The 23,291-nt window shown below is 41.9% G+C and overlaps 1 protein-coding gene across 11 annotated transcripts in view; it reads left to right on the plus strand.

The window, feature by feature from the left end:
• Nucleotides 1–5,949: 5,949 nt before the first annotated feature.
• LOC307185259 (uncharacterized protein) overlaps nt 5,950–23,291 on the plus strand; it is a 1,189,055-nt gene continuing 1,171,713 nt past the window's right edge. For all 11 annotated transcript variants that reach the window (XR_013827927.1, XR_013827928.1, XR_013827929.1 and 8 more), the window contains exon 1: nt 5,950–7,006. The gene's annotated coding sequence lies outside the window, so the exon portion shown is untranslated. The remainder of the gene's footprint in view (nt 7,007–23,291) is intronic.

The following is a 23,291-nucleotide window of genomic DNA, read 5'->3' on the forward strand; positions in this document are numbered from 1 at the left end:
CTGGAGAGTCACTGTTCCCATGACAGAGCATCCACAGAACTTGTCAACTCCCTGGCTTGTCATGGGGATGGTGGCAGCTGCTGCTTCCGATTCTTCCAATAAAAACCGCAGATAAGTATATTCAAAAAGTGTGTCCATCCTAGTTCATCTTTCCAGCTGTTTTTCTGGAATTAGATTAGTGGTGTAAGTGAAACCTTTTCTGAGCCTGATTGAAAGCCAGACTCGCTTAGTCAGTGGCTTCATTTATTTTTATTTACCTATATTCTTATTTATATATTTTTCTTATTTTTATGATAAGGCACTGTGCAAAAGGCTTTATATACTTAGTTCAGGCTGCTATAATCAGATACCATAGATTGGGTGGCTTAAACAATGGAAATTTATTTTTCACAGTTCTGGAAGGTGGGAGGTCCAAGATCAGGGTACCAGCAGATTCAGTGTCTGGTAAGGGTTCTCTTCCTGGTTTTCAAATAGCTATCTTCTCATTACATCCTCATGTGGTGGAGAGACTGAGTTCTAGTCTTTTATCTATCTATCTATCTATTTATTTATTTATCTTTTTATTTTTGGCTGCTTTGGGTCTTCATTGCTGCGCACTGGCTTTCTCTATTTGTGGTGAGCGGAGGCTGCTCTTCGTTGCGGTGACTTTTCTTGTTGCGGAGCACAGGCTCTAGGCGCGCAGGCTTCAGTAGTTGTGGCACACAGGCTCAGTAGTTGTGGCTTACGGGCTTAGTTGCTCCGCGGCATGTGGGATATTCCTGGACCAGGGATTGAACCTGTGTCCCCTGCATTGGCAGGCCAATTCTTAACCATCGCGCCACCAGGGAAGTCCCTCTTTCTTTCCTTATAAGAACACTAATCTCATCATGGGAGCTCTACTTTCATGACCTCTTCTAAACGTAATTACCTCCCAAAGGCCCCACCTCCTAATACCGCCACATTGAGGATTAGGGTTTTGACATGAATTTTTTTGAGACACAAATGTGCAGTCTATAACACATATATCTCATTTAATCTCAAAACAGTCCTACAAAGTATATGTTATTATCCTTAGTTTACCATGTTTAAGTGACTTGCTGAGGTCACCCAGCTGGGTGGCATACTCAGGTCTGGCTGACTCCAGGGCCTATGTTCTTAATTAGAGTACTCCTAATTAAGGAGTACCCCAGCTGGGGACTTTATAGTCTTGCAGAGTTGAACCCCTTCAGATGTCCTTGTAGATGCACACCATGAAGATGTGTTCTTAATGACCCATTGACACTTCATTTTTGTATACTTCCTAGGGACTGGTGGTAATGACTCAAGCTTTCTGTGAGCTCAATTTTCATGTGCCAATTTGGCTTCAGTGAGTATTGATCTGGTCCCAAACCTTCTGGTTTGCATGTGTGTATATGTGTGTGTGTGTGTGTGTGTGTGTGTGTGTGTGTGTGTGTGTGTGTGTGTGTGTGTGTGCTTTCTCTGGCTTGGAGAGTCAGCAATTAGTGATGATCAGAGTTCTTAGTGTGCCTTTATTCCAAGGTCAAGTTGAGTATGGTAGTTCTCCCAGATCCTTTCCTCTTAACTCAGCAAAGACAAGTGGAATATTTTAGAAGGAAAAAAAGGAAAAACAATCAACACCAACACCCAAATAACTATATACATGCAACCAAAAATATATGCAACATAGATGGAGATGCATTTTCAGAGCACAGATTGATTATCTAAAGCAAGCTGGACTGACAGTTTCTTGTTGGCATTGCCGAGACTTACTTCTGAGCCTTTAATTCTGCATATGAGCCCTACTGTCATCCCCTTTGGGGTTAAGCTCTCCTTCATCTGTATAGTCACTCAGGCAAGTCTTTCCTGAATGCAGACGGCTATTCTCTCTGTGGTTACACAATCTCTTCCTGGAATATAGGCTATCTGGTGCTTTGATCTCACCTTCTTTCGTCCATATACCCTCCATTTGCAGTTTTCAGCGACACTTAAACTTCTTTACTCTTTGGGGGTTAGGGCAAAGAGTGGCTGGGCTTGTTTTCTCTTAAGTTTCTGGATCCCTATGGTTGAAGGATCCTTCCTGAAAATGTCTTCACTCCAGTTCAGATTCCTGTCAAGGTAAAAAACCTACTTTTCTTCCAGTTTCAGAACTTTGCATCCCTTGTTGGATTTCTTACTGTGTTTCTACTTCAGTCCTAAGGGGTATCTCTTGAGCTCATTTGCAGGGACAGGATTATTGAAAGAACTCTACCATGTTATCAATCATTTCACTTCCCTAGTTACTCTTGGGAATTCACCTAACCAGAGAGATGGGTAACAGTACAAAAGTACCTCATACATAGTGTAGCAATAATAAACATATGAGAGAAAGAGTATTCATTTTCTGTATGTGTTTCTCATATTATTAAAAAACATAAAATAGGAACCTAGAATAATAATGAGCTTTTTGGAAAGCATACTTTTTTCCCTTGGGCTGTCTCCCCATTCTGGCCTCACTCTCACATTCACGGAAATCCCATAATGATGGATACCGGTTATGATGTTTTGGGTTGCAATTAACAGAGATCAACTCTGACTCTAAAGCAAAGAAGGGACATATGGAAAGCATAGTGGAGGTTGGGAGATCATGTCTGGAAAATGAACATGAACTAGAGAGTCGAGTTGCAAGGGAATCTGGCCACATCATTGTTGCGGTTATGTTGCTGCCATGAGGACGTTTAACCAACCCTTTATCTTTGCTTCACTTGCTCAGAATTCAGATAGTTGAGAACATCTGATAGGCTGAGCCTTGACTGTGTGCTGGCATTGCCTACCAAGGGGTGGGAGCTTCTGGGAAACCTCTAAGAGAATGCTCAAGGAGGTAGGAGGTAGGTACACCTCAAAACCAGGAAGGGGGAAGGTTGGATGCTATACTGCCATCAAAGAAAAAAAAAAAAAAGACAAAGAAGACAAAGGACTATAATGGGAGAAAAAATGGGAGAAAAAAAATCTGATGGTGAGTCCAATATATTTTCAGCACTGCTTTTTAAAAATATCAGTTAGTATTCTTAACACTGTTCTCAATTTCTATAGCCCTCCCTTTTGTTCTCTTTCTTAAACACATACTTTTTAGGTTAGCAATTGCCTTAGTACTGTCAACATTTTATACTGAGACCATACAGTAACTTGCTAAAGTGTGTAGTCAGAATTGGATTCAGAAGATTGATGTCCTCTTCAGGCTGCAGACCATCTGATTACTGGATCTCCTTTGGGCAATGAAGCTGCCTCCTTTTTCTCCTCTCTCGACCGTCAAGCTTGCACCACAGTAATAATATTTAATAAGAGCAGCAGTAAAACTATGTCATTGCTTCTCTGATGGTCAGAGTGGAATGCAGCTCCAAATAAAACAGGAGTGATAGTCATACAGATAATACAGTTGTTTTAGTTCTTTCACCTTGGGAAAGGATGAGGTAGCCTGAATGCTGATTGATGCTTGCCTCTCACAGCCTACTGGAATAATACATTAGGTGTTTGGGTGAAACTGTGAGGTGCACTTGATCATGTATTAAACATTTGCAAGCTATTTGCTGCTGTACATTCTGATTGGATCTTGAAAAACAGCTTTGCTAGTTCAGGATAAAGGAAATAAAGCCTTTGTGTTTTTGCCTTGCTCTGCCTGAATCAGGTGGCTTTTTGTGAGGATGTCCAAACACTTTGCCTCACTCATCTGCCTTTTTCTCATGTCATCTCAGAATAAGTGAAGAATAATATTAAGATACAGGGGAGCCTCATTAAAAAAACCTTCTACATACAGAAATCAGAATTTATAAAACAGAAAATTGTGGGTAGGTTATTTACATTACAGACAATTTTCTTTTTGGTTTTATAAAAGAATTCACATTAGGATTTTTTTAAATTGCAAAGTCCCTTGCTGGATTAAGAATATGACTGAAGCACTATCAGAAATACATCTACTATGAAAACGAGCCATGTTTTATGTCATCCAATTTTATAACTGAAGAACTGGGAACAATTCAGAAAAGAGGCATAGAAACTCTCTGTAGCTCTAGAAAGAGGATCTAGGATACCTATTTTTCACTCCCTTACTCTCCTAGAAAGAGAACAGCTTCTATGGAAATAAAAACTGAGACCCTTCTTTCCAAAAACCTGCAAGATTCCCACATTGTCATGATATAATCATGAGATCATTCTATTACCAGTGACATTTTCAAATGATGAGAATAAGATATCACGTTGATGGTTTGAATTTTCTGCCTTGGAAAAAAGAATTTTAGCAAGTTTGACATCTAAAAATAAAATACACTCCAAGAAAATACTGTCTTCAGGTTCCTTTGTAATTTAGGGGAAGACATTTCACTGTGACCTTTTTGGGACTTAGTTTCCTCACCTGCAAAATAAATTTCTTAAAAATTGAGATATAATTAACATATAATGTTATATGAGCTTTAGGTGTACAACATAATGATTCGATATTTCTATATATTGCAAAATGATCACCACAGTGAGTCTAGCTAACAACCAAAATGAAGGTCTTGAACTAGATAATCTTTGAGGACTTTTATAGCTTCCAAATTTGCTACTTAGTTCTTTATAAGAGTGACATTAATCCTATAATTCTGAGATTCTATCCCCTTTCCTAAGCTTAATTCAAATCTTATCTTAAATCACTGATCTATTCTATGCATTTTCTCATCTAATAAATATACTTAGTGTTCTTAAAGCCTGTGTCCAGACTTGTAGCCAGTTAGAGATCTGAAGAACAGTGCAAAAGATTCCCTTTTTATTTTAATGAGCAACAAAATCTTAGATTGTTTCACAGTGGAGGTGCAAAAAGAATAAAAGTGTAAGGGAGGAAAACTCATAGAGCCAATGAGCAGAGATTTCCCCCCCCACCCCGTGGGGATCTTGAGGCAGCTGTGGTGGTTCCTCATTATCCTGAATGAGCCCTGGGTCTGGTGGGTTAAATTAAGATCACCTGCTTAAGTGGGATAATGAAGCACGGACACAGAAGCAACAGCCCTGAGAATAATGTGGCTCATGAAAGCCGTGTGTTGGTGGGTTCTGAATCCTGAAAATATTTTTTAGCCAAGTTGAGATGAATATAGGAGTTTCCACATAGCTTTGAGCAATGACTTCTGACACTAACTACCCAGATTTAGGCCAAACTTTACAGGTTAAGGGCACGGTCCTCCACAAGATTTCCCTACTTCAGACACCAGCCACAGACGCGGGGGTTCCCAAGCTATGCTCATTTATGACCAATCAGTACAAATTTGGGGGTGCCCACCACTTTGGAATAATTTGCTAGAATGACTCACAGAACTCAGGAAAGTGCTATACTTATGACTACCATTTTATTACAGCAAGGAGGATAAAAATCAGAACCAGACAGAAGAGATGCATAGCATGAGGTTTCCTCCTACCCTGGAGTCAGACTCATCAGTGTGTAACAATACAGGCACAGTACTGCCAACCAGGAAAGCTCATTAGAACTTCTGTGTCTGGAGTTTTATTGGGGCTTCATTATGCAGGCACAATTCACTGAATTACTGGCCAAAAGGTTGAAATCAATCTCTAGTCTTCCCCAGAGATCAGGCTGATATCACTACGGTTCAAAGCCTCAACCACCTAGTCAAATGGTGGTGTTTCAGGTGTGGCTGGCCCCCATCCTGAGTGCTGTCATTAGCTTAAACTACAGAGGGTTCATCTTGAATGATCTTGTTAGCATAAACTATCAGGGTCCACTAAGAATAACAAAGACACTCCTATTACTATGGAAATTCCAAGGATTCAGAGGCTTCCTTCCAGGAACTCAGGACAAAAACTACCCAAATTCTTTATAACACCTTGCCTTTGCTTTTGTCTGTTCTGTAGTCTTTGTAAGGAGTACAGATTCTAGTTCTATCTTTAACAGGGACTTCATTAGGTTAGAGACCGGGTAGCAGCATGGTTAACAGCAAGGACTGTGTTGGGTTGCTCCTGCTTTGGACCTTGGCATGCATTAGATCGGCCCTATCGAAGCCCCAACCCAGAGCCCCTGCCCTGGGCCTCCTGCAGGCCTAGAAACTTGCGGTGGCGCATGCGCAGTTCACTGCCCCAACCAGGCCTCAGGCGGTCCTGCCCCTGAAGCTCCATAGGGCAAGAGGATGGTTGGTCTCCCACACCCAAATTAGCCCTTGGGGCGAGCCAGCCGCAGCGCTGTAACTGACTAGGGAGCAGGCGGTGGGGAGAAGGGGGCGCAGAATGGGAAAGTGTCCGTGAGGATCGAGGTTTCCTTGAAAGGTAGCAAAAGCCAGAATCCTTACCGGGTGTTTCTCATTCCGGGGCTTTCCAGTCCGCCTCTGCAGAACTCCCGCGAGATTCCGTGAGGGTCGAGGTTTCCTTGAAAGGTAGCAAAAGCCAGAATCCTTACCAGGTGTTTTTCATTCCGGGGCTTTCCAGTCCACCTCTGCAGAACTCCCGCGAGATCCCGCGAGATCGGGCTTCCTCTGGGAAAAGGAGGCGGCGGCGTCTTCGGCCGGGTTGCGGTATGTTTGCCGCGTTCGCTGCCGTTCTCTGCCTGCCCCAATATCTGGACTGAGCCTTACTTTCCTTGTCCTCTCCCATTCATCGCCACAAAGTGCGCCCTGAAGGCTCCAGCGTGCCTTGCTTCTCTTTGTGGGAAGCCCCATATTTCGCCTACTCAGACCAGGCCCCTGGAGCGTCTCCCGTGGTGTTCACAAGAAGAAAGCATTTCCTGATTGAGGGACTTGGTGAAGAAGCCACCTGCCCCACCACAGCGTGCTGGCACTTGGGCTGGGTCAGAAAGAGAGAACAATGCTCTGAGGCTGTTCTTCCGTGGAGAGGCGCCAGATACTGGTAGTGACTGTCTCCTGGGAAGACTTCTGGGCCCTGGCTGCTGCCGGGAGGGACAGCTGACCCCTGCGACAAAGAAACGGCGTGTTTTGCGTTGCTGCGGCCTTGTACCTTGGCAGACGTGGGATTGACACCCCAGGAGCCTGCGCATAGCCTCTAAGAAAAAAAGGGACAGGTAGGCTGCTTGGTTTTATCTTGGTTCTATCTTGGTTCCACCACTCATCAGCTTGATGATCTTGGGCAAGTTGCTTAACTTTTCTAAGCTTCAGTTTACTCATCAGTAAAATGGTTGTTTACCATGATGCAATAAGTTAATGCTTGTAATGTGCTTAGCATAGCCCTGGGCACATAGGAGAAACTCAGGGTTTGCCATTAATGATTACTTTTGGGCTTTTGAATAGCCATTGAATGTTACCAAATGTTTATTTTTTTAAGGTGACACAACCAAAATATTGCCAGGTCAGTGTTTTTTATCAGATTTTCAGAAGTCGATCCTTTAAGGAAATCCTTCACAAAATACAAATCTATAAAAGCAGATAAAAATCTATTCAGGGACTTCCCTGGTGCCGCAGTGGTTAAGAATCCGCCTGCCAGTGCAGGGGACACGGAGCAAGTAAGCCTGAGCGCCACGATTCCAGAAGCCCGCGTGCCTAGAGCCTGTACTCCTCCACAAGAGAAGCCACCACAACGAGTAGCTCCCGCTCGCCGCAACTAGAGAAATCCCGGACACAGCAATGAGGACCCAGTGCAGCCAAAGATAGACAGATAGATAGATTAAAAAAAAAAAATCTATGCAAAGCTGAGCTCTTCTAGTTGAAGAGTGTCTGGCTCATCTAACCACTCTTTTATCTCTAGGGTACTGAGGCATGTTTGATGAAGTCGGAATGAAAACTAGTCTACAACACTGCCAGTCTGGCTCTTTTCCAACCTTCCCTCAACTAGCTTCTGTGATAGGGTTAACAGAAGCACCTCTTACAATGTCAAAGTCAGGCTATAATTTTCTTATTTCAGTTTCTCCATGAGCAAAATGGAGAAGATAACGCCAGCTTTGTTGTGACAGTGAATTAGATAATGTCTGCAAAGTATTTTGAGCTTTTGGGGATCAGCTTTAGAGACAAAGACCCTTGCTATCTCTAATTTCTAGCTTGGTTTTTAAATATGGTATTCTAAACACACTACTTAAAAATGGGTCAAACGCTTACTTCTGTGTAATTTTAGGGTAGAATGGAAGCAGTGACAACCATCTAGGAAAAAATGTTCTCTGGTTAATTGAGAAGAGAGATTTTTGAATTAGAGTTATTCAGAAAATCTGTTGGGAGACCAGAGAAAGATACGTGTCAGCATATACAGAAAGCTGTCTATGAAGCTGGGTTATAATCTGGTCTTTCTTGTAATTTAATGTTCTTTGCTGGGGCCTGAGGCAGACCCTTACTATAGGCTCCCTCTTCCAGTATGACTAGTTTCACAGCCAGGCCTGATATAATCATTTTGTGTTGCAGTAATGGGAAGTGAGAAGGCATGGCTGGTTATCAGCATGCACTCTGCTGTTAGTCTTGAGTTTGGTCCTGTTTCCATCACATTATCAGAGGAAAGTCTGTAGTTTATTTGAACATTGGAAGAATAGAAATAATAACGCCTATATCAAAGGTTTGCTATAAAGGTTATATGAGGTAATACATGGAAAGCATAATGCGTGATAGCATAGTAAATAATAAATAGTTATGTTAGACATCAGTATTTATTATTGTTACTAAAATTTCTAAAAATCAAGTTATAATTGACATAACATATTAGTTTCATGTGTACAGTGTAATGATTCGATATTTCTATATATTGCAAAATGATCACCACAATAAGTCCAGTTAACATCCATTGCCATACATAGTTACAATTTTTTTTCTTGTGTGGAGAACTTTCAAGATCCTCTAGCTAGCTACTTTCAAATATGAAATATAGTATAGTCACTATAGTCATTGTGCTGTATACTACGTTCCCATGACTTACACATTTTATAACTGGAAATTTGTACTTTTTGAACCCTTTCACCCATTTCACCCACAACTCCGCCTTCCACCCCCACCCCCAGGTAACCATCAATCTGTTCTCTGTATCAATGAGATTTTTTTTTTGATTCCACATACAAGTGAGATTATATGGTATTTATCTTTTTCTGTCTGACTTATTTCACTTAGCCTTCCAAGTCCATCCATGTTGTCAGAAATGGCCCGATTTCATTATTTTTTATGGCTGGATAATATTCCATAATATATATACACACACAGACACACAAATACACACACACACATTTACACATATATACTAATATACCACATTTTCCTTATCCATTCATCCATCAATGGACATTTAGGTTTTCCATGTCTTGGCATTGTAAATAATGCTACAGTGAGCATGGAGGTGTATATATCTTTTCAAATTAGTGTTTTCATTTTCTTTGGGTAAATATCCAGAAGTGGAGTTTCTGGTCATAGGATAGTTCTATTCTAATTTTTTTGAGGAACCTCCATACTGTTTTCCATATTAGTTGCATCAATTTACATTCTCACCAACAGTGCACAAGGGTTCCCTTTTCACCACATCCTCATCAGTGTTTGTTATTGCTTGCCTTTTTGGTAATAGCCATTCTAACAGGTATGAGGTGATATTGCATTGTGGGTTTTGTTTTTGTGTGTGATTAATATACTGACTTTATTTTTTTAATTCTTATTTTATATTGGCATATGGTTGATTTACAATGTTGTGTTAGTTTCAGGAAGGTAATTTAGTTACACATATACATATATCTATTCTTTTTCAGATTTTTTTGCTTATCATAGCATATTGAGTAGAGTTCCCTGTGCTATACAGTAGGTCCTTGTTGATTATCTGTTTTATACATAGTACTGTGTATATGTTAATCCCAGAGGGATTGCCCAGGAGTGGGATTGCTGGATCATATGGTAGCTCTATTTTAGTTTTTTAAGGAACCTCCATACTGTTCTCCATAGTGGCTGTACCAATTTACATTCCCAACAGTGTAGGAGGGTTCCCTTTTCTCCACACCCTCTCCAGCACTTACTGTTTGTAGACTTTTTGATGATGGCCATTCTGACTGCTGTGAGGTGATACGTCATTGTAGTTTTGCTCATTGTGGTTTTTATTTGCATTTTTCCGATGATTAGTGATGTTGGGTATCTTGCCATGTACCTGTTGGCCATCTGAATCTCTGCCCATTTTTAGATTGGATTTGTTTGGTTTTTTGCTGTTGAGTTGTGTGAGTTATTTATATATTTTGGATACTAATCCCTTATATGATTTGCATATATTTTCTCCCATTCAGCAAACTGCCTTTTCATTTTGTTGACAGTTTACTTTGCTGTGCAGAAACTTAATTTTATCTAGTCCCACTTGTTTATTTTTGCTCTTGGTGTCTTTGCTTTTGGTGTCAGACCCAAAAAGTCATTGCCAAGACTGACGTCAAGGAGCTTATTGCCTCTGTTTTCCTCTAAGAGTTTAATGGTTTCAGATCTTACATTCAAATCTTTAAAACGTTTTTTTTTTCCTGAATGCAAGCTCAGGCTGTTTTAATTTTTTTGTTGTTTTTTTGAATTTTTCAATTTAATTTATTTTTTTATACAGCAGGTTCTTATTAGTTATCCATTTTATACATATTAGTATATATATGTCAATCCCATTTTGAGTTAATTTTTGTGTGTGGTGTAAGATAGTGGTCTAGTTTCATTCTTTTGCATGTGGCTGTCCAGTTTTCCCAACACCATTTATTGAAGAGATGTTCTTCTCCCATTGTATGTTCTTGGCCCCTTTGTCATAAATTACTTGACCATGCATGGGTTTATTTCTGGGCTCTCTGTTTGGTTTCACTGATCTATGTCTGCCAATACCATATTATTTTGATTATTATAGCTTTGTTATATAGTTTGAAATCAGAGAATGTGCTGTCTAGTATTATTAATTATGTTTGTCATCATGGATGCTAAATGTCTATATCTATGACCCTGATCTAAAATTCCAAGTTCTGAAATCATCAAGATGTTAGAACTTGAGGGATAATGCCCTTTTATGACTGAAAAACCTGAAGCTAGGAGAGATTTTGATTTGCTCAAAGGTAATCTGTGAGTCCTTGTTATTTAAGTCTTCATTATCTGGGCCCTTGCAGTTATGAGCTTTCATGCAGGAAACAGAGCTCCTTATGTGCCCCCCCTGCCGCAAAATGAAGTGACCAATTATAATATTAACCCCATTTCAATATCCTTGGGTAATAATAGCTTCTATCTCTGTTCATCTTATTACATCGTTTTAAACTAGTCTCTTGTTGATTGCCTTAAGTTGTTAACTTCAGACAGTACATAAAAAGAAAAGGAAAACTGGTTGCAGAGTAAAATTACAAATCTTATAAAGGATGCACGATTTCATGAAGGTAATGAAAGTGATATTGGAGAACTGTCGAATCAGCAGATATTTATTGGGCACCTTCCATGTAGCAGGTACTAGGTATTGGAGACTATCCCTGAATAAGTCAGATAAAAATTCCAGCTGTCATGGATCTGACATGACAGATTTACAGAGAACCAATGACAAATGGATCTGGCAGAGTTGAACCAGTCAACAATCAGAATAGAAAATCAACAAAGAAGACATGATAGATGGTTTTGGTAATTTAAAAACACGTTCACATATTCTTTGACACTCCTCTTAAAGAAGGTAGAGCCTAATTCTCCCCTTGAAAATGGGCTGGCTTTAGAGATTTGCTTCTAAGGCATAGAATGTGGCAGAAATGATGCTGTGTGATTTCCCAGCCTAGGTCATAAAAAGTGATATGGCTTCTGCCTTCTCTCTCAGGGGCCTTGAAGTGCCATGTATAAAATCCAGCCATCTGAGGCCACTATGCTAAAAAGACCACGTGGTTTGATCAGGGAGAGAGAGAAAAAAGCCCAAGGAACCCTTGCTGTTTTGGCCTTCAGCTGAGTCTTTCCAGCCCATGTGCCAGACATAAGAAAGAGCAGGCTGGCAGATGATCCCAAGCCCCCAGACTGCCCCAGCTGATGACAGGTGGAAGTGACAAGCTGTCCCCACTGTATCCTGCACATACTGCCCATTTGTGAGCAAGCTAGGTATTGTTATTTCAAGGCACTAAGTTTTGGGGGTAATTAATGTAGCCATAATAACTAGAACAATGCCTCAAAAGAGAATGATATGAAGATCAAAAGAAAATAGAGACCCATGAAAAAACTGAAGAAACCTTTAATGTTTTTGCAAAAATAGCCCTTTTTATGATCGTTCTTTAAAACTCAAATGGGAAGTGATGGATCTGAAATTGAATAGTCATTCAATTATTTTGGGGGGAAAAAACGGACCCCGCCCCCTCCACATTAAGGCAGTGTTTAAAGATGTTTAGAGTCTACATTCTGTTAAATATAAGACATAATACACATATTCTCTTAATACATACTTTCATTTTTCTAAACAAAGTTATAATCAAACCTTCCCTGCCCACCATGACTTTACTCTTCAGATTTGTCCTCCCTGTTAAGTGAAGTCACATTAATTGGCTTTTTCTCATTTTCCTGTTTTCTCAGGACGTCCTGTAGCAGTGACAGGAAGGGAATGGGACTGATGAGGAATTTGATTTATTATGATTGTTACACAGTGGCTTTCCTCTGGTGAGCTCTGGAGAAAGTATGGAGCACTTTCTTAACATCAACCTGAAGCATAAATAATGAATCACTTAAGAGGCGGAAGTGTACGTGTAGGGTCATCATTGTATTTTAGGTGTTGTAAGGAGGTGATGGTCTTATCAGAGGGTGCTATAAACCTAACCAGTCCTTCCTAAAGGTTCCTGTAGCAAAGGCCCCCCATTTGGTTACAAAAACCTTGCCTTACATCAGACTATAACAACACAATTCATGGTTCATTAGAACAAGCTTTCACTTTGAAAACCAAGATGTATGAGTATCTCGAAGAGGTTGCCACACAGAATAAGGGGTCAACCATTTAAGTTTTGGTACTGAGCAGCTTAGAGTTTTTGTTTTGCAATTGGGATCCCTTAGGATGAACCTGGCATTTTTGTATTGATTGCCTTCTGCACTAATGTAGTTAGAAGAGAGAATTTTTGCAGAATGTGGAATTTAGCAGGGGGAGAATGTATTAGACTGGTTGTGTTTCCTTGCCTCTGGACATGGTTTGCTCCTTGAAGGTTAGAGCCGAGGGAATTCTTTATCTTCCAACATTTTCATTTAGGGCAATCAAACACCACAATGTGCAGTATTCAGCTTTAGGGAATCTCAGATTTCAATAAAGAGGATGGTATTTTATTATCTCCTCAGGTTGTTTTCCGAACTTTGAAAAAAAATCACACAAACACTTCTACTGACTGGATGACTTATAATGGGGCAGAACAAACCACTCGAGTCTAGTTTCACTTAGGAAAGCAGTTTTCATTGTTCAAGACACTTGTAGTAAGGATACTACAAGTAAGGTTTTGGATTTCTTAGAAACCTCTTCTGTAAGTAGCCAGCACTTCCATTCCCCCACCCCATAAATTTATTTATTTTTAAAATTTTAAAATTTATTTTTATTTATTTATTTAAACATCTTTATTGGAGTATAATTGCTTTACAATGGTGTGTTAGTTTCTGCTTTATAACAAAGTGAATCAGTTATGCATATACATATATCCCCATACCTCTTCCTTCTTGCGTCTCACTCCCTCCCACCCTCCCTATCCCACACCTCTAGGTGGTCACAAAGCATTGAGCTGATCTCCCTGTGCTATGCAGCTGCTTCCCACTAGCTATCTATTTTACATTTGGTAGTGTATATATATATATGTCCATGCCACTCTCTCACTTCGTTCTAGCTTACCCTTCCCCTTCCCTGTGTCCTCAAGTCCATTCTCTACATTTGCGTCCTTATTCCTGTCCTGCCCCTAGGTTCTTCAGAACCATTTTTTTTTTTTTTAGATTCCATATATATGTGTTAGCATACGATATTTGTTTTTCTCTTTCTGACTTATTTCACTCTGTATGACAGACTCTAGGTCCATCCACTTCACTACAAATAACTCAATTTCATTTCTTTTTATGGCTGAGTAATATTCCATTGTATATATGAGCACTTCCATTTTATCGAGTGCACAGAGATGGGAAGTGGCAAATCAAAGGGATTGTTCATGGTGGACAAATGGAGGGCTCCAGAACTTTGTTTTCCAAGCTCTAATTGGCCAGCACAAACCTGATCTACCCTCTGTGCGATTTTTTTCCCTTCAAAAGTAAATCTGCTTCTGAAGTCCTGTCAGGGTGATTGTAGGGAGATCTGTTGATGTGCCTGAATGTGGGGTCTAAGATTTCCATCCCAGCCATGACACTCTGACTGCTACATGCCCGTACTCGAGCCGCTAAAAGACTTGTTGAGTCTCAGTTTCCATGTCTCTCAGCTGGGGGAAAGTGATAACTTCCTTGCAGCTAGGATCAGAGGCTTACGTGAGGTGGCTTGTGTAGTGGCCTCAGACAGTACCTGGCATATAGTAGGTGCTCCATGAGTATTAAGTAGCAGTCTACATGCTCCCCTGAGCCTTACCTTTCCTGTCTTTATCATCACATCAGGAGGCTGTATCAGATGTCTGTGACAAGGGAACTGCCATGCAAGGGACAAGTATAAGGCAGGTGGCTATTCACTTCCATCTAGCAAGTAAGAAGGGTGTCAGTTGTGGATATGAAGAGGGTGCCTGAATGAGCAGTCTTTGAGGTGATCAACAACAGCCAGGAGCTAGGTCGCTGGAAGAGTCAGTCATCGGGCTGTCAGGACTTGGGCTGAAGGACTAAATGTTTCCACCACAAGTGTGGGCCCTATCCTTTATCCTTCAGGCAGAAGAAAGCATCACTGTTATTCCTCAGAAGTGGGCTTGTCATTCTTGGGCCTGTGGCAGGTTGGTAGTCCTCACCTCACCTGAACACTGGCCAGAGTGTTTGGGTGCTCGTCCCCGATTTACCTGGAGCAGTCTAACCTCAAGCCCATCAGTGAACCCCAAGATGGCCAACACATCTTCTTTGCTCAGGGGCTGGTAACAGCAGTGAGGGTAAGATGCTGAGCAGTGAACACTGCAGGAGACCCAGATGGGAAAATGCCAAGTCACAAACCAGGTGCAAGGGCAGGTGTTGGTGTGCAACCAAAATGGCTTCTTCACTTGGCAGCATGGTTCTTCTAAACAGGACCCCCTCCCACCCCGTACGCTTCTGAGTGATTACGTAGTTGACGTGGGTGTGCTGTGATGCAGTAGAGGGACCGCTAGGAAGGAGGGAGTTAAAGGTCAACTAGTTGGGGGAAGAGAGAATTTAAGTTATTAAAATTAGGTTTATGCCCAATCTTGGTTTACTTGTGGCATCTAATGGAATAGACGTAAACCATTTTCTCTCTGGCTCCTCTCTCTGACTTTGTCTCTCTCTCGAGCCCTCTGTCTCTTTGTCTCTGATTCTCTCTCAGTCTGTGTTCCCCCCCTCCCTGTCTTACTGCCTGTGTCCCATCTCTCTGCTGCCTTTCTCTTTTTCTGTCCCTCAGTCTCTTCGTGTCTCTCTGTTGGAGAGAAAGGAGGTTTTCTTTTTCGCTCTTTGTTATTAGATGCAGAAAAATAAGTAAATAAAGGCAATTTATCTCCATTGTCTAAATAAGAGTTGTTGGATCTTGACGCCACCTTCTTCTCATTGGCGGAGAAAGTAACCAATCCTTTCAAGTCCAGCCCCAACCAGTAGAACAAGACTGAGCTTGGTTCAGAAGTGAAAGAAAATTTTATTCTTTGGTTAAAGAACGGAGAGATGTGAACACGCTTTCCCTGAAAGGGCTGTTTTATAGGTATCTCTTCAGCGGGCTGTGGGAGGGGGTGGAGCTCTCAAGGGGCAGGTGCAGCTGTGCTGCTTACGTGGCTCCAGATCACAGTGCCAGGTGCAGTGGTTCTGCACGCAGCCCGCTGCTGCCATCTTGAAGGGAGGTGCGCTGCACACAGCCCACCGCACTGAGGTGTCTTGTGCAGAATCTGACATGTTAAGGGCGAGGCCTCTGCACACGGCCCCCTATAGGCTAGTGAAACTAGACTAAGCACAAAAGAAGAGGTTAGACCTTATCACCTAGATTCCCTCTTATTTTATCCTGGGGACCCCAGTGGGCTTTGCTGGTGACAAGACTACTCCATAATGGTCAAAGCACTCTTGTCTGCCCTGGCCTTAGGTAATTTTCACAGAAACTAATCCAGGAAAAATGTAGGGCAAGAATTATTCTCCTCATGCTTTAAATAGGTAGATCTCAGACAGGTTGGAAATTTGCCTGAGGTCATCCAGGCAGTGCGCTGGTGGCCGGAGCATATACTTCTACCAGAGGGGCCTTTCCCTGCACCACGCAGGACAGAGGTGTTCTAACCTAGGCCTGTCTGGTCTGATCTGGAATATAAGATCTGGGTCCAGGTTTAGGGTCAGTAATAAGGGTGCTGTGTACTCTGCCTTCCAGCCTTTTTACCTCGGTAAAGTTAACGATAAAGAACGCGGGTGGATGGGCTGAGGTGGGGTGACGGTGGCGGAAGGCAGTTGTTGGGGGGTGTGTGAAGAAATGTGAAAAATGGAACTTGTATCCTAAGGGGATGTATGGAAGGGTGTGGTTAATTTCATGCAAGCTGGAATCAAATTTCCTGGTTTCAAATCCTAGCTCATACCACTAACTGTGTGATCTTGGGCAAGTTACTTAATCCCTCTGAGCCTCCATTTCCTCATTAGTAAAATAAGGATAATTATGTTACTTACATAATAAGGTTGCTTGTAAGTGTAAAATGAGACAGTCCAGCCCCAAAATGTCTAGTACAGTGAAGCAATCACTCAGTGAAGGATGATGAAAACAAGCCCCATTTGGTGGGTTTTTTTTTTTTTTTTTTTGGTTTTGTTTTGTTTTTAACACTAGCTGAGACTGGTACTAACTCTACAAGCTGCCTCCTGAGTCATCGTTGAGTGCTTATATCAGCTAGATACGGTGCCAAGTTCTACAGAAGCAAAAGTGGACCTGTTTTCTGATCACAGAGCTATTATTGCCTATTGAGTGAGACCTGCCATCGTGTTCCTGGGCAATGTCAGTACAGTGTGATTGATGTGCATTGAGATGGGGTAAACACAGGGTGGTATGGGAATCCAGAATGAGGCATCTAAAGGCTCCCCAGATCCGGACCCTGATGCTACTCCTTTGATTTGTAGACCCCAGGCACACTCTGTACAAGACCTCCTTCCTAGCAAGTTTAGCAGATAGGAATCACTGACGAGAATTGGAAGTATGGGTCACCCCGTGGGTCGGAGCTTTGCGTTGTGGGACAGACACCACTGCTGCGGCACACTGGCCTTCCTGGAGCTTAGAACATTAATAAAAATGGAGACTAACCCTTTCCAGCCATTTTGTTTGATCTTTTGTGACTGCCTCTCTATAACATGCACTGCAGATGGAGATGTTTTAGCGGTGGGGAGAGCAAGCAGTGCTTACAGCTCAGAAGGGCCTCCTATCAGCACAGTTAGCAGTGGCAAGCACATTCACATTTTGTGGGTACAAAAGGTATTTTTAACAGGCCTGTGTCTCCCAGCTTATCTCTGTATGGGTCTCTTCTCACAATAGTGTTTACAGAAAAGAAGCGGCAGGGTATATAAAAAATGAAAGTTAGGGCTTGTTCTCCAAAGGCAGGGAGGACACAGTAGAACTGCAGTTCCAGTTCCTCATGGGCAGCATCTACAGTCGTGAGCACTGCTACCACCCGGTAGACAGCAGAGGGCTTTGTTGTTTAGGACAGAAATGACAGGTGTTTGGGATGCAGCGTGTTCTCCTCTGCGTCTCATCATGGTCTGCAGTACAACACCATGCTTCTATTTGTATGTTTTCTCTTTTTTGGGAGCAAGAAAATTTTCTCCCAGATTAGACCAACAATTTTAAAAGGAATTATTGGCATTGAAACATAATGATGATATGAATACCCCTCTGTGATAAGATGAGGCTTTGGAAGGAAATTCACTGCTGTTGCTGATTTCTTTTTTACCATTATTCGTCACCACACTGTTCAACATGGCTTCAGAACATCATTCTTAGGCAGGAGAGCAGAGTGGTTACAAACACACACTCTAGACACTCTGGCTCCACTACTTACTGTGTGACTCTGTACCCTTTTCCGCTCTGCTTCACTTTTCTTACCTGTAAAATGGGCATAATGTACTCTCTGCCCCAGAGGGCTGTTGTAAGGATAATTATTGAAAGCGGTTCCAGGCTCACACAGTGAGTTCTATATAAGGGTTTGCTGTTATTATTACTATAAATATACAACCAAACTTTTCATGATATTCCTTGTGGTGAATTTAAATATATTTCATGTAGCAACCAGCATGTTAGTACTGGCTCTGGGGTCAGTTGGATGGCTCTGAACCCTGGTTTAGTACTTACTAGATGTGTGATCTTGGCCAAATTATTAACCTTTTTGTGCTTCAGTTTTCTTATCTGACAAATGGTGATCCCCTCAAAGCATTGAGGTGAGGATTAAATGAGATAATACATGAAAAATAAGTCACAGAAACTCTCTGGGCCTCAGCTCCCTTAAATGCAAAGTGAGGATTTTCATGGAATTTAGCTTGTGGGGGTGTTTTGAAGATTAAATGAGGATTAGATATGGATAAGGTGCTTAGGACAATGCTTTGGATGTAGGAAGAACACAATACTCTTTAGCCATTGTTTTTGTTACATGATTACTACCCGCATTGCGTCATTATACTGTCACTACTACCATTTTTTTCAATGTGCATTGTACTTAAGATACAATGATATAGTGACCCACATATTCCAAACTTGTCTCACTCAGTATTTCCTCATGAAATGGCAGTTTTCACCCCTCCCCCATTTTGGCCTGTTGTCCAGTCTGATTTTTTATTGACTCAATTATTACTTCCCTGAGTACTATCCACACAGGCCAAGTTAATGGCATGTTATTTGCTGAGTGAGGCTTTTTCCTCTATCTTGCCTCAGTTTGTGAATGGTCTCTTGAGTTCCCTCCTGACATGAAGAGTTCAGGTGTAATGTTATTAAAGCTCCCAGTGGACTCCTGGTGTACCCTGGTTTTGTGACTATAACTGCTTTTCAACAGTTTCAGAATGTTATTAGCTTGAGGCCTTCGCTCAGGCAGGAAGAGTTAGCATTAATTAATTAACGCTTCCAATCTTAGCCTATTTGGAAACTTTGTATGTTTTACATTTGGTGGTGGCTGTCGGCACCTATAAACTCTAACTCATATAATTAATTTCTCAACTTCCTCAGGTCCTTTCTGGAAGCGGCAGAATGTAAAAAATGAATAATAGCTTAAATCATCCTCGCATCATTCATTTATTCATTCACAATTTGAAACGTTTGTTGAGTGCCTACTATATGCCAGGCATGTGGGAGGGAAATAGAGGTGAAAATGAGAAGGCCTGGGGGAAGAGCGAGATGTCATAGGAATGCCCAGACCCATATCTACAGTATAAAAAAGAATGAAAAATGAATAATAATGGTAATTAACCTTTATTGAGCTCTTAATATTGCCTGTGCATGCTTTACCTTATTTAGTCCTTGAGAACAACTATCATTATGCCCACTTTCTAGAGGTGGAAGCTGAGACTTGAGAGATCAAGCAACTTACTGAAGATCATGCTACTAGAAAGCGGCAGAACCACCATTGAAATCCAGGCCTGTTCAGATCAGAGCGAGTGATCTTAAACACTACACTTTGCTGCCTCTCCAGTGGAGCCGAGGCCTCAAAATCAATGACCTCTGTTCTCATCCCTAAGGGAAAATGAGCTGCTGAGAGGTCTTGCTAGTTCCTATGTCTCCCTAGTGAGAGGACAGCCACATCAGATGCAGAAGAATAAGCTCCTGCTGCCTCTTCATTTACGTACTTGCCAGAGGCTTGTGAGTAAAACAGCGCCATCCGATGACTTTGCTGCTTGGGGCTGGTGCTTCATGGCCCAGCTGCGCTATGTAAAACAGAACGTTGATGGTAAGAATAATAACAGCCAGTAATTATTTGGTACTAACTAGACTCTATTCTAAATATTAATTTATTTAATCATCACAGTAACAGAAGACTACACTGAGACTAGTATTTTAGTATCAATAGTTTATTTGAGAGGTGAAGAAACCCCAGTAGGGAAATGGGAAGTGAGATGGGAAAGGGCAGGCATATAATAAAAGGTGGACAACTGGAGCTTCATGCCCCTGGAGGCTTTGTGAACTGGCAGAAATATGTGCCTAAGAATTACCTCACCAGAGGGCAAAGGGTCTGGGGTACTTACACACCAACTCGTGTGTGTCTTGGATTGGTTAAGGACCTCTCCCGGGGAATATTAATTCTCTGGAACTTCTGCCTTCATGTGGCAGAGGCAGAATGACTTTGACTGCCAGGGAAAGCCCTTAGGCGGTTGAAGTTCTGGCTGCCTGCCCCACACTGGCACACTGGCAAGGCCCAAGAGCATGTGGGGAGTGCACTGATAGCTCTGCTGTAGTCCTTGCACCAAACCTGAGGAATCAGAGGTGCAGAGGATAAGTGACTTGCCCAGGGTCTCATGGCTTAGTTGTGTTATGGGTTGAATTGTGTCCCCACCTCTGCCACTCCAATTCATATGATGAAGAACTAACCCCCAGTACTGCAGACTGTGACCTTATTTGAAAATAGAGTCATTGCACATGTAATCAGTTAAGATGAGGTCATTAGAGTGGGACTTAATCCAATATGACTGTTGTCCTTTTGAGAAGGGGAAATTTGGACACAGAAGTATGCATACAGGGAGAGTGCCAAGTGAAGAAGAAGGCAGAGATCAGGGCGGTGCTTCTACAAGCCAAGGAATGCCAAAGATCGCCAGCAGAACACCAGAGCCTGGGCGAGAGGCATGGAACAGATTCTCTCTCACAGCCCTCAGAAGGATCTAATCTTGCCCACATCTTGCTCAGACCTGCAGCTTCCAGAACTGTGAGACAATAAATTTCTGTTGTTTAAGGCACCTGGTTTGTGGTACTTTGATAGGGCGGCCCTTGCAAAATAATATGTGTCAGTTGTTACTTGTTGGTTATGATTTCCAGCCCCAATCCGTGGGTGCAATGAGCATGGATGGTGTAGGGAGAGAGGGAGGAGGAGGATGGGAGCTAGCAAGCACTGTCAGGATGTTATAGTCCTTGCTGGTCTCTTCCCACTTCTCCTCCTTCTCAACCCCCAGACATTTATTAAGTGTGCTGAGCTCTTTACATGCATTGCTCCATTTAATCTCCACACAGCCTGAACCAGAAGGTAATATCGGCATCTCTGTTTTACAGACAAGGTGGCTGTAGATTCAGAGAGGTTAAGTAACTTGCCTAAGGCCACAAAGTAGGTCATTGTTGAGCCAGGATGCAAACTCAGGTTGTCTGACTCCTGCTATGCCACCCTCTACTGTTGCAGCAGCCAGACTGACTCATGTCCAAAGAACAGACATCTGTTTTAGAGCCATCTTAGGTACCAAAGTTGTTGCAGGGGAGACCTGACGTACAGGGATGGAAAGAGTCTCTCAGAGAGAAACACTGAGCGACAGAGTATTAATCGGCACCAGAGCACAAAGTCCTGTATGGATTATTTGAATATTATCTTTTATTTTGGGTACTTAAAGGTGTTCTCCTTTTTAATGTTTGTAAGGATCCATGGAGAGAATTTTGCTTCTATCCCAAAGGTGTCCTATGAACACTTTCAGTATGGAGTTAGAGTAACTGAGGACATGATTCTGCAGAACTGCACTTGTTCCCTGCCACTGCCTGGGCCCTCTCCCTGCTTCACTGTTAATACTGCAAGGAATTTGGTTCTTCTGCTTTGTCAATTTTTTCAGCCAGAAAAATGTTCTGCCATGTGTCTTTTGTTCTTTTTCTGAAGCGGCTGGGAAGTTATAATTTACTGGCATGTAGAGAAAAGTGGATTTTCTTGTTGCAATTCCATTTCCCCCCTCCTTTGGGATTCTTGGGAAAACCTGATTAAAATGTCAGCCAGAAGAATGGCTGGTGATTCTTTAAAAGGACTGATTAAACCAGGATGACCCACAGCACTAACGGGAGAAGAAAACCCTGTGGGGACCTGAGCATATAACTTTTTAGTTATTCGAGTATAGCAAAAAAAGTCAGAAAGAAAATAATAAGCTTTGATGGAGAGAAGGGGTGATAATAAAATTGTTATTAACAGTGGTAATAATAAATGTCACTTGAGTAATTTCTGTCCTTGGCCCTGTACTATGCCCTTGTCTGTATTGTCTCTAACATCCAAGTTCTTGGAGGTAGGTGGGATTGCCTCTGTTCCCTATGGAGTGTTAAGTCATGTGCCTGTGGTCATACAGCCAGGGCCTGTCTCCTGGGGCCTGACAGTCATACTGAGGGAGGGTCTAAAGACCTTTAATAGGAGATTGTCACTCCCAGGATGGGGCTGCACCGTGCTTGCAGAATTGATTCCTTCTACCTGGGATTTAAACACTAACTCCTTGCCTGCTTTTCTGGGACCCATGCTTTTTGCCCTGATCATGTACCTGCTTTCAGAATTTCTTGCTAATTGTTTCCAGTTTAAAATTCTCCCTTTGGAGAAAAGCTAATCACAAATACATGCATAGAATCATCCAGTTCTGTAAAAGAGGAAGAATTTGTTGACTTAACTGCAGTGTTTTAATTTTGTGTTTTCTGAGAATTGGATTCTACATGCTAAACAATCTAAAGAGGGAACATTAAAGTGGGACTAAGACCTGTGGCCTGGTTCCCTCTGAGGTTATTTGTGGCCCCCACCATACCCTATGGCTGCATTGTGGACGGGATGCTGACAGAGGGACAGAACTGTTGTCCAGTTGATTTTGGCCAGGCTTATCTAGAGCCTGACCCCACTAGCTTCTCCATTTCTTTCTCCTATTATTCAGGGCCCAGTCCAGTTAAGCCACACAGAATATCGTCTCCTCCAGTGCTAAAGCTGCTCATTGTTTTTATGGTACGAAAAACCATATTACGTTACTCTTTAATTATTTTATTTTATAGTAATAGTCTTGTCTGCCCAATAGATTGTGAGCTTCATGTGAGTATGAAGGGATCTCTCTTTACTGTCCTGCCTTCCCTCATTCCCCTGGCCGCCAGTCTTCACCTCTGCACTGATCATAATGCCAGGCATGTAGAAAGCACTCAGAATCTACTATTGAATGACTACTAAACAATTTTTCTTTTAGAGTGTCAGTTTCTGTAATAAAGCATATGTTCTGTAGAATGAAGAACCACTCCATTATAAGGGTGCGAGTTGGTGTGGGCAGCATGAAAGGTAAAATGTCAGGAAAAGAAACAGTGATGCTATAGACCACTATTCAGCCCAGTGTTGGGGAATTCCCTTAAAAAATCCCTTGAGATATCCCTGCCCTGGCAGGGAGTGCCAA

The sequence above is a fragment of the Stenella coeruleoalba genome (assembly GCF_951394435.1).
Source record: "Stenella coeruleoalba genome assembly, chromosome: 4".
Classification (NCBI taxonomy): domain Eukaryota; kingdom Metazoa; phylum Chordata; class Mammalia; order Artiodactyla; family Delphinidae; genus Stenella; species Stenella coeruleoalba.